Source organism: Argopecten irradians, chromosome 1 (assembly GCF_041381155.1).
Source record: "Argopecten irradians isolate NY chromosome 1, Ai_NY, whole genome shotgun sequence".
NCBI lineage: Eukaryota > Metazoa > Mollusca > Bivalvia > Pectinida > Pectinidae > Argopecten > Argopecten irradians.
Genome location: NC_091134.1, coordinates 20,420,812 through 20,432,094, shown reverse-complemented (window position 1 = coordinate 20,432,094; position 11,283 = coordinate 20,420,812).

Genomic DNA, 11,283 nt, shown 5'->3' with positions numbered 1-11,283 from the left:
TATAAATAAAGTTCATCACGATTTGAATTACAATAATTTCATAACATTGTTTTAGTTATTAGAGTTGAGCAAATGTGAAATTAGGTAAGCATCAGAAATAACCTTTAACTTTTTTTTGTGTCGCTAAAAGAATACATCAGAGGAATAGAAAACCTCGGCGTTTAACAAAAACATTAAAGAGAGGAGCAGACGACCTATGGATGTAGCAAATAGGATGGTTTGAAACTAAAATTAAAGTACTCTCAGTAATACATGTAGGATCTTTGAAGAAAAAATGTTGTTAGATACCAAATTGAATTTTAAGTTATATGTGTCATAGTTTTCATACTTCTGAATCACCAAGACCTTCTAATATTTCACTCATCATAAGATTTCCAACATTTTGAGAATCACAATTCTTACAATGCATAGATTTTAATTTTACAAGTACAAATAAGAGATGAAAATGGTTTTTGGAAGTACTGCCAAAAGTATTTATATAGACCTTTAGGCGAGTGACATATCACAGTATTTAACGAGTTTAATAAATTTCATATTGTGTAGTCACGAGTGTAAGATCCGTCTAATGAGACAATCGTACGACTTCATATTTTGATCATGACGTCATTATTACCTATGACATTACAATGTTGTTATACTGATTTATGTTTCGATATTTATGAAATGGCTATATGGCATGGCAGAACGGGCCAGTTATGGGAGATATTTCCATACGGTCAAATTGTGAAGGCATGTTGTGGTCCGCTTTTTTATTTTTCAGTGTTGGTAGTAATTGTTAAATGATTTCTGCATGTCTCTATCTAAACATACCTGAGGCATAAAAAACAAGGAAAGTTAAAGTGCATAAAATCTGTGTTGTACCTGAGGTATCACAACTGTCTGTCCATTTGAATGATTTTCACAAACCTTAAGGTTTTCAATAAATTTTTGAAGAAACAAGAGATTCCAGAATAATCTTGGCGCCCACCAAAAATGATCTGTATAAGAAAAGAATGGGTGATCTTTTCTCTGTTTTCCTAACTTCAAGTATCAATATAGAGTCCTGGGGTAACCTACATATGACATTTAAAGTAACAAAATCCATGTCTGTCTGCCATCTAGTTGATCTATCAGTCCAAACTAAAATGCAATATGCATAACTAGGGTCCAAGGGAAACCTATATATGAAATTTGAGAAAGATCTCTTCTTCATTTTCTGAGAAATAGCGGTTTGTTTGTTTGTTTGATTAATTAACGTCCTATTAACAGCTATGGTCATGTAAGGACGGCCTCCCATGTATGCGGTGTGTTGTGTGTATGTTGTGCGAGGTGCGTGTTTTGGGATACTACGGTATTATTCATGTTTTGTCTTCTTGTATAGTGGATGTTTGTTTGTTTGTTTGATTTATTAACGCCCTATTAACAGCCATGGTCATGTAAGGACGGCTTCCCATGTATGCGTTGTGCTGCGTGCATATTGTGCGAGGTGAGTGGACTGGCAGACTGCGGTATGTTCGTGTTGTGTCTTCTTGTATAGTGGAACTGTTGCCATTTTTATAGTGCTATATCACTGAAGCATGCCGCCGAAGACACCAAGCAACACACCCCAACTGTCTCGACCAGGGGACAACACCCAGAGCCTTCCTCACAGGGGCGAACGCTCAATTCAAGGCCAAAAGTGAGGCGGTTCCAAGGGAGGCATTAGGAAAGATGAAGTCAGTTAGGAAGAAGAGAAAAGATAAGATCCTAAAGCCCTGCCTGCAGTGCCAAGAAATAGCAGTAACAAAAATTAACTATCAAAATCCAAGATTACTGCTTTTTTTATTCTTTGAGTAGTTTTTTTTTTAGAAATAGCGGGGAAAAGAATTATGAATGGACTGAACGACGGACTCTCAATCTAAATCACGCTGTCGGTAGTGAGTCGATGCACGGTACAAAATTCCTCGCTGCGTTATAAATCAAACGATTAATGATAAGGAAGTTTATAATATTAAACATTCGCAGCTGGGTGAGCACGAGAGTAAGTGGTTTGTATGTTGATTTATTAACGTCCTATTAACAGTCTGGGTCATGTAAGGACTGCCTGCCGTGAATGCGGTGTTTATTCACGTTGTGTCTTCTTGTATAGTAGAACTGTTGCCCTTTTGACAGTGAAGCATGTTGCCGAAGACAAGTAACACATTCCACCCGGTCACGCTATACTGACAACGGGCGAACTAGTCGTCCCACTCCCGTTTTGCTGAGCGCTAAGCAGGAGCAGAAACTACCACTTTTATAGACTTTGGAGTGTCTCGGCCAGGGGACAAAACCCAGAGCCTTCCTCACAGGGACGAACGCTCAACTCAAGGCCAAAAATGAGGCGGTACCAAGGGAGGCATTAGGTGACAAAAACAAAAAGAAAGGCAATGCCAGGGTAACGTGGAAATTTAATGAAGAATTTAATGAAACATATGAAAGCAAGGCTTCGACAAATCCATCTTATTGTAATCGAAACTAGTTAAGTAAGACAAACCGTTTGACTATAGGTTATCTGACCAGTACTGATGACCTAGCTATATAATATAAGCTAGAAACAACTCAAAAGAGGAAAAGAGCCCCCAAAAGTAAAGACGACAGTGGTAAACTATTGCAGGACAACAACCAGGACTTGTTAAAGACTTTAAAAAAACGTACTGAAAAATGCAAAGAATGGACGCGTTTGAAAATTTTGTTAGCAAAAGTAACAAGCCTCAAACTAAGGTTAACACTGATGATGATGATTTGGATGATTAATTTTTAAGTTCAAGATTTCGGCAGTTAAACTTTGTGTCGCAACCACAGGGACTTGGCACGAATTTCAAACTAACAGATATATATATATATATAGTAAAAAATCAACGTACCGTGCGAGGGTATAAATATCAAAAAAGTAAAAACTGAAGACTTTGTTTCCTTAATTATATTTGTATATACATAATTAAATGTGGGGAAACGAAGTATTCAGGTTTTTTTCCCCCTTTTTTATACATACATATTATAGTTTGTTTGTTTTGCAATAAGTAAGCCATATATATAAATATAACATTCATATATAAATTTATTTTGCCTTTGGTGCTCGCGCAATCAATACTTCATTCCATATAGGATATAGTGCCACGGAATTTTTTCGGGATGCAATTAATTTTATTTTTTAATATATTTTTAACTTTAAGTAAAATTAGAAGCTCAAATTTTTCAATGGTGGTAATGGTGTGAAGTAAGTAACTTTTATAACTGAAGAGAAATACTAAATTGTCTGCTCCTGTGTTTAATATTGAAAAAAATACTATTTGTCAGCGGTGGAGCATCTTTAAGTCACAGTTTTTGTGATAAACTTCGGTATTTTGAAACTATCAATTACTTTTTCCCATTTTGTTTGATTTGTATGTATAAGGACAGATTATCTTTAAGTAATATTTTAAAATTTGAAATGCTGATGTAGGAGAAGTTGATTTGTTTTGGTATTTTTTTATATTCCTGATCTTATATATAACCCATTTAGTTGTAATTATGACTGTGTTAGATATTGCATTTTTCAATAAATTATCAGTGCAGTCACCGAGCATCATTTTCTCCTCATCAATATTCCATGTCATATTTACAGTGTCAAAACTTTCATCATTGTAAAGATTAGCATGTATTATGTCTAACAATTGTGTTGTGAATAAACAGATAAAAAAATAAATGGGTTAAAGTCTCATTTTCAGTTCTACACATATGACATATTCCATCGGATCTATTCATTAGACTTAGTTTGTTTTCGGTATATTACCCTATGTATACTTTTCCATTGAAATTCTTTCATTTTATTTGTAATTGCAAAATGTTTTCTATTAATAAAATCATTATCAACTCTTGGACAACCGGAAAGTCTTATACACAAAAATGTATGTGTTCCGTCTAAATAGCCATGAATCCGTCTAAATAGTCAAAACTAAAATGGTTCTCTCGTGCTGTGGTCTCTTGTGCATCAAAGCCTGGCCATCGTATAACCAGTAAAGGAATTAATATTATATAATTAATTTGAAGATGAAAATAATGATTACAATGTTAATACAAAATATTTGCATTTTGATATGATTTTTATTCCGATAAATGCAGAGAAATTTCAATTACAACGAACGCTCAATTTATTCAATTCTTTGTTCATAGATTGTTTTGTCACTACTAGCTGTATATTTTTGTAATTATTGTCATTATTCGTTGATTTAAGATTTTCGTCAGTTTACTTACAAATTTAGCACTGGACCTACCTCTATGCATGTATGTACATGTATACAGTATTTACATCAAAATGTACCTCTGAAATGGAACAGATACAAACTACGGATTTAACTGGCTATTTACCTTCAAAAGATTATCTATGAATACATCTGCAACTCGCATGAGAGTGTTATGTACGGATGACTTCCCAACTCCAAAATAATGTCCAATTTCTCTCATTGTTTCTTTATTAGCCATGTTACAAAGAAATATAAAGAGCTGTTTAGATGGTGATATTTGATCGTGGCCTCTGCGATGTATAAATGTCGAAAGTTCCTGAATTTCTTATATGATTGCCGTAAGCATTTCTTTGCTGATACGAAAATAAGTTCTGTAATCCTCTGTAATAAACCGTGGTAATACCGTTTCCGTATAACCCTGAACACTGGGAGGATGCTCTCGCCTTGGTTTGTAATGCATGATATCCCGTAGATGACTATTTGTTGTTAAAATGCATAGCAATTCATCACTGTCTTCGTTGATAAGTTCGAACATTAATGTACCGAACAAACACGTGGTCGCCCATGTTTACTTACAACTAGAGTGTGGGGTTTCCCGTTTTGTGGAACTTGCGAGAGAAGAGGTATATTTTTAGAAAAATACGTCACGAGAGTAAACCCCAGTTTCAAGTGAACTCGCCCAATTTGTTATGGGGATTTCCCCGGTAAGGAATCCCGTTTCTGGTTCATACTTATGTATATTTTGATTGGCTGTTATTTTTGATACCAAGTCCGCTCACCTGTATAGCTTGAGCACGTGCTGTTCATGGGTATATAGCCAGGTGTTTTAGCTTAGTGTAGCGAGTTTTGACAGAAGCTTTCATGTAGCTGGTCAGCTCATCCTCTTTCTACAAAGTAATTATCCACATATTATGAAGTACCTTTCGGCCGTAGACCTCAAAATTACTCCGGGTAGAGTGGTCGTATTCCATGTAGACAGCGTTAGGCAATGTTTAAAATGTGGCAAATGTTAATATAGTGGAACGTCAGGGTCGAGAAAAAGAAGGTCGAGAAATATAATATAGGGTGATGTGGTTGTTCAGCATAGTGATAGGTCTGTGTTGGTTTGGTCATGTTGTCTTGCTGATGAAATGCGTTCTCTGTAAATATTCGGTGACGTTCGGAATTTCATCTCCATGTTTAACCATTGTGTCTTGTCTATAATAAAATGTTGAACTTTATAATTATTGTGTTGTCGTCCGTTGACCTGTAGACCTAGCCAGCGGAAGTCGAGATGGAACCACAGAGTTGACGAACCTATAAAATCCACTTTACGAGTATACGAGGTTACATATCGGTGACGAACACTGAAACTTTTACAGAAAATAATTTGATGTGTCTAGCTTAAACATTTTTAGATATGTGCACATTTGCAGTTTTTCCTGTAAAATCTGTGAACACAAAGGACTCTGTCATATCCACTTATGAAAGAGTATTTTTCTTTCATAACTCGACGTTTTATTTTAATTTTACAACTATAATATCCCGCCATTTTCAAATAAATTCGAAGAAATCCACGACTGAAAGTCAATTTTACATACATGAAAAATTACGTGATATTTTCAACACAAATTCTGTTGTTTGCATCCTTTATAGAAAACAAGTCATATTTGTGATTTTTTTTTTAATTTTCCGAGGAAATAGAGATTTTGTTGACGACGTAACGTCACGAGGCTTTATTGCACGGGTGGCCATGCATAACCGCCTCAGGCGACATGAGTGTATTGCCCTAGACCAGCCAGTATTACACTCGTAGGTATGAAAGAAAAAGGATGATAATTATAACGTAATTCGAATATCAGAAGTAGACAATGTAAAAAAAATCGTCAAACCCGCCGGGAAAATACCCCTATTGAAAATATATCCAAACAGGCTCGGTGTTTAGGTTTATATATGTCTCATTGTTTTATTTGCATTAAACCTGTTAATATTCTGTAGGCTGTCTCATTTAAAATGATTTCCCCGGATGAATTAGCATAGCGATAACCAATCACAGTTAAGCATCTCAGTGCCTCTTCGATAAAATGTTGCATCTCAGTGCCTCTTCGATAAAATGTTGCTATGAGTGCATAGGTCAGCTGTGTACAACACTTAAGAAGTTGGGTACTTATTACTCTGATGCTAAGAATGATGTATTTTAAAGTGAACAGTCGGGCAAGGATGGCTAAAGTCGGTAAAAATGGTGTGAATGTATCCAGTATAATTTCTAATGAAATAGAAAAATAAAATATCTCACCAAAATCTGTCTGCGTACGAAGAAATTAATTTAAAGTATAGGAATCCTAAAACGTCCTCCCGGCTGACTATGTCCGTGGTTACATTTCCACGCAGCCTCGCTTTCAATGCTTTCAACTTTTCTTTACTTTAATGGTCAGAACTGGGAAACGTAAGCAGAACTTGGCCGTCGTATTAATATGTGAGAACTTTTGGAAGGCCAATGAACGCATTTAGACTGGTTTTCTTTGCCCGACTATTCACTTTAAAGATAAAACTGTTTTAACAGCATTCTTTGTTTTTCTCGATGGAATCGTCTTGTTAATAATTAAATAAAAATTGGTACTTTCAGTGTTTTCATATAACCCATTACATTAAAGTTTACGATTTTATTTTTCACATTTTTCTACCAATAACTTTGATTCATCAGTGTCTATGTATTGGCAATTTTAACTTTTAATGATACTATCTTTGTCGGTATATCAATATGCATTAATCTTTTAAACATGCTGTGACCATCTGGTAAGTAATGTTTTGTCATTACTTGCCGTTGTCAAAGTAATTACCTATAAGTGTTATTTCGATAATAATGCTTTGTCTGTGTTTAGATTTTTGACTGATTATTGTGGGACTTTGTCCATAGTTCATAATTGTGAGCCCTGTCAAGATATCATTATAGGAGTGCAATCAAAAAGATAAAGAATTTCATTTGAAAATCAAACAGAAAAGTTAAACCACAGGTAATGAAAAAATCACAATTGACACTTAGTTTAATTAGATTAACTATATATGAAAAATGTTAATCAGAAGAAAGACACTGTTTACTGTTTTGAAAGGTATGGCCCATCATGCTTAAACCCGGCTCTTTAATGTTAAATCCTTTTGGACAGGAAAGCATGTTCTTTATAGGTGGTACAGTTATTTGACAGTACTTTTTCTTACCTTCAATGAGAGCTGATAAAGGAAAGGTTGATTGCTTTTCTACTGGTAATAAAGTTAATTGAATTCAATTGAACTGAAACTTGACAAAGTTGCTTTTCACATCAGTCAGATGATATGTGCAAGAATTGAGAACAATATGTAAACCTACTCTGATATTTTTGCAGAATTTTGGGTTAGAAACACAGAATTTGGATAATTTGAAACTTGGAAGTTACAATCTAAATGAGATATGGTTAAGTTCTTTCTTTCTTCTATTATGTTGTACATTGGATCAATCTTGCTGAATTGCATTTTGCTCAATGATTTTAACACCAGTGGGAATGTGATCGATTCAATCCAAATCATATTTTACTTGTTATCACATTATCATTTCTATATTTTCAGTCTATTGAGTTACAAAAATATTGAAATATAACTGCATCAGCTCAGTGTTTTATATCATCACAGATTGTTACCGTAACAATGATAATCTAACGATAATCAATCCTACAGCAAGTGTTACAGATTTTGAACTTTAAAAATAAATCCAAATGTTGGCCACTTTGCTAAAGTATTTATTGAAATATTTGAAATAAAGCCAAATTAACAATTTAAATGGTTTGGTTTGATCATAGTTTTTATGTAATGTCTTATACTTTTACACCTGGAATAAACCGGTATGTCAAACTCAGTACACATGTATCTTTATTGTCTTTAAAATTCTGTTGAGGGAAACTGTCAAGTTCAAAATATCGCCGGGGAGGACAGAAATTCTGGGAAGATTTGGAGCATATGAAGATGGAGTATGCAGGTAAAAATGAAGATGACTTGATCCCAATTTTCATTGTGTATGACTACAGTGGAATTGGCTAAATTTTTTATGCCAGTGTTCACACCTGTTGTCACGACACCTCATGCACAAGGAAATACTTATAGTTTCTACTACTATGCATATATTTCATCTGATTAAAATACAGATTCTTATATTCACTCCGTTCAATAGAGGATCTGACAATACCCCATAAGGGGTCACGTCCATATGACCACGTGTATTTCAGATCTTACGCAGGTTCTACACCTTGCTACTTCTATTGTAAACGTCATTTCGTCCCAGTATACATACACGATAAGCTTTGTTGTACTCTTTGGGTGAGATGACTACGTACGCGAATATAGTTCCGACACCTTTTTCAAGCAATTTTTCCTCTGAAATTCATTTTGTTTGATTCATTAACGTCCTATTAAAAGCCATGGAACTGTTGCCCTTTTTATAGTGCTGTATCACCGAAGCCACCAAGTACACAGTCATATTATATGACAACGGGCGAACCACTCGTCCCACTCCCTGTATGCTGAGCGCGTCGCAGGAGCAGAAACTGCCACTTTTATAGACTTTGGTGTGTCGCGGCCAGGGGACAGAACCCAGAGCCTTCCTCACAAGGGCGAACGCTCAACGCCAAAAGTGAGGCGGTACCAAGGAAAGCATTCGGAAAGATAAAGCCAGTTTGGAAGAAGATAAAAGATAAGATACTAAATTTAGTCGCCTTTTACGATCATGCAATAGGGGCAGCAGGTTCAATTCTAATGCCCTTCCTGTAGGGCCTTCATCTTCACAATTTTGCGGGCAGCAATTTGATTGGCTATTTCCAAAGGTCACCTTGACATGACCCCTAATGGACTATTGTCAGATCCTCTTATCCAACGTAGATGTGTCTTTTAACATGCAATTTCTAACATACCCACTCTATACTATCCCATTACGTTAAGAAATAAGAATGGTATTTTCTGATGTTAGCAAAGCCTTTGATCGTGTTTGGCACAAAGGGCTCTTATGCAAACTGTCATGTGTTGGGACAAGGGGTTCTCTTCTTAATCAATCTTATTAAAATACAGATCCTTATTATCACTACGTTGGATAAGAGGATCTGAGAACATCCCATTAGGTGTCACGTCAAGATAACCTTTTGAAATGGCCAATCAAATTGGCACTGCCAGAATCTTGACTGGGGACGAAATAGTTTGAAAAAGCTGTCCAAATTATTTTCGTGTATGTAGTCATCTCGCCCGAAGTGCACAACAAAGCTAATTGTATATGTGTACTGGGGCGAAAAGACGTCATCAATTGATGTTGTAACTTGTAGAAACTGCATTTGCTCTGAAGTACACGTGGTATAAAGGTCAACTGGACGTGACCCCTTATGGGATATTGTCAGATCCTCTATTGAACGGAGTGGTTATAAGGATCTGTTTTTTAATCAGATTGTTTCTTCATTGGTTAAGCAATTATCTTCTTCATCGCAATGAAAGAGTGGTAATTAATGTTAAGTTTTCTAATTGATCAAATGTAAAGGTCGGAGTACCCCAGGATTCAATTCTCGGCACACTGTTATTTTTGGTATTCATAAACAATATTGTGGAAGACATTAGAGCTAGTATAAAGTTATTTGCCGATACCTCATTATACGCCATTGTTGATACAGTTGGAAATACTGCAGATATTCTGAATCATGATCTAAGAAAAATACATGAATGGTCAAGTAAGTGGTTGGTTAAATTCAATCCGGTAAAAACTCAAACCTTATTAACATCTAAAAGGAATGATATCCCACTTCATCCTCCATTAACTATGAATAATACCTTACTTACTGCTGTTACCTCGCATAAACATCTTGGTTTATTTCTTTCGGGAGATGGTGGGTGGACAGTTCACAAAAATTTCCTCAAATTTCACCCAAATTAAACATCCTACATAAATTTAAGTTCGCTTTAGATCATGCATCTCTTACGTTTCTGATACGTCCATTTTTTTAATATGGCGACATAATATGGGACAACCTTACCAAAACTCATTCAGATATGTTAGACGATCTCCAATTAGAAGCAGCACGGATAGTTACTGGTGGAACTAGACTTACTAGCAGGGTAAAACTATATCTCGAGACAGGCTGGCTTCCTCTAGAGAAGACGTACACAAGATAATCCACTTTAATAAAATAGTTTATGGTCTCCTTCCACAGTATATTCAAGGGATACTTCCTCAACGCAACAGCAATATTCATGATCATAATACAGTACTTGGTCAGGTAATAACTTCCGTCCACCTTCCTGTCGCACAAGCCTTTTCATGAAATCCTTTCTGCCATCAGTAATAAATCTTTGGAATGTTTGATTAATTAACGTCCTATTAACAGCTATGGTCAAGTAAGGACGGCCTCCCATGCATGCGGTGTTGCGTGTAAGTTGTGCGAGGTGTGTGGTTTTGGGAGACTGCGCTCAGCACACAGAGAGTGGGACGACTGGTTCGCCCGTTGTCAGTATAATGTGACCGGGTAGGGTGTGTAGCTTGGTGTCTTCGGCGGCATGCTTCAGTGATATAGCACTATAAAAAGGGCAACAGTTCCACTATACAAGAAGACACAACATGAATATACAACAGTCTCCCAAAACACGCACCTCGCACAACATACACGCAAGATACCGCATACATGGGAGGCCGTCCTTACATGACCCTAGCTGTTAAAAGGACGTAAATTAATCAAACAAACAAACAAATCGGAAACGATGGAAATCTAATTCAGGGTACATTTCTACCATTTCCAAAAGGTAACTTGTATGAACCATTCGTATGTGAGTTTTGACTCACCTGAACATTGCGTACATCCAGAAGTGATGCCATGGTCACTTGATCAGCATAGGTCATCATGAGGTCACAGGTGAGCTACTCGCGGTCATGATGAATTTTCTCACAGAGCAGATATCATTTGCATATTTTGATACATTGTGCAACACCAATTGTATCTTAACGTATAAAAGCTTTGTAATACAAGTTCGATTCATACGAATATGTACTTTAATCATAAAACAACCATTTCCAAACACAAAAGAAGAT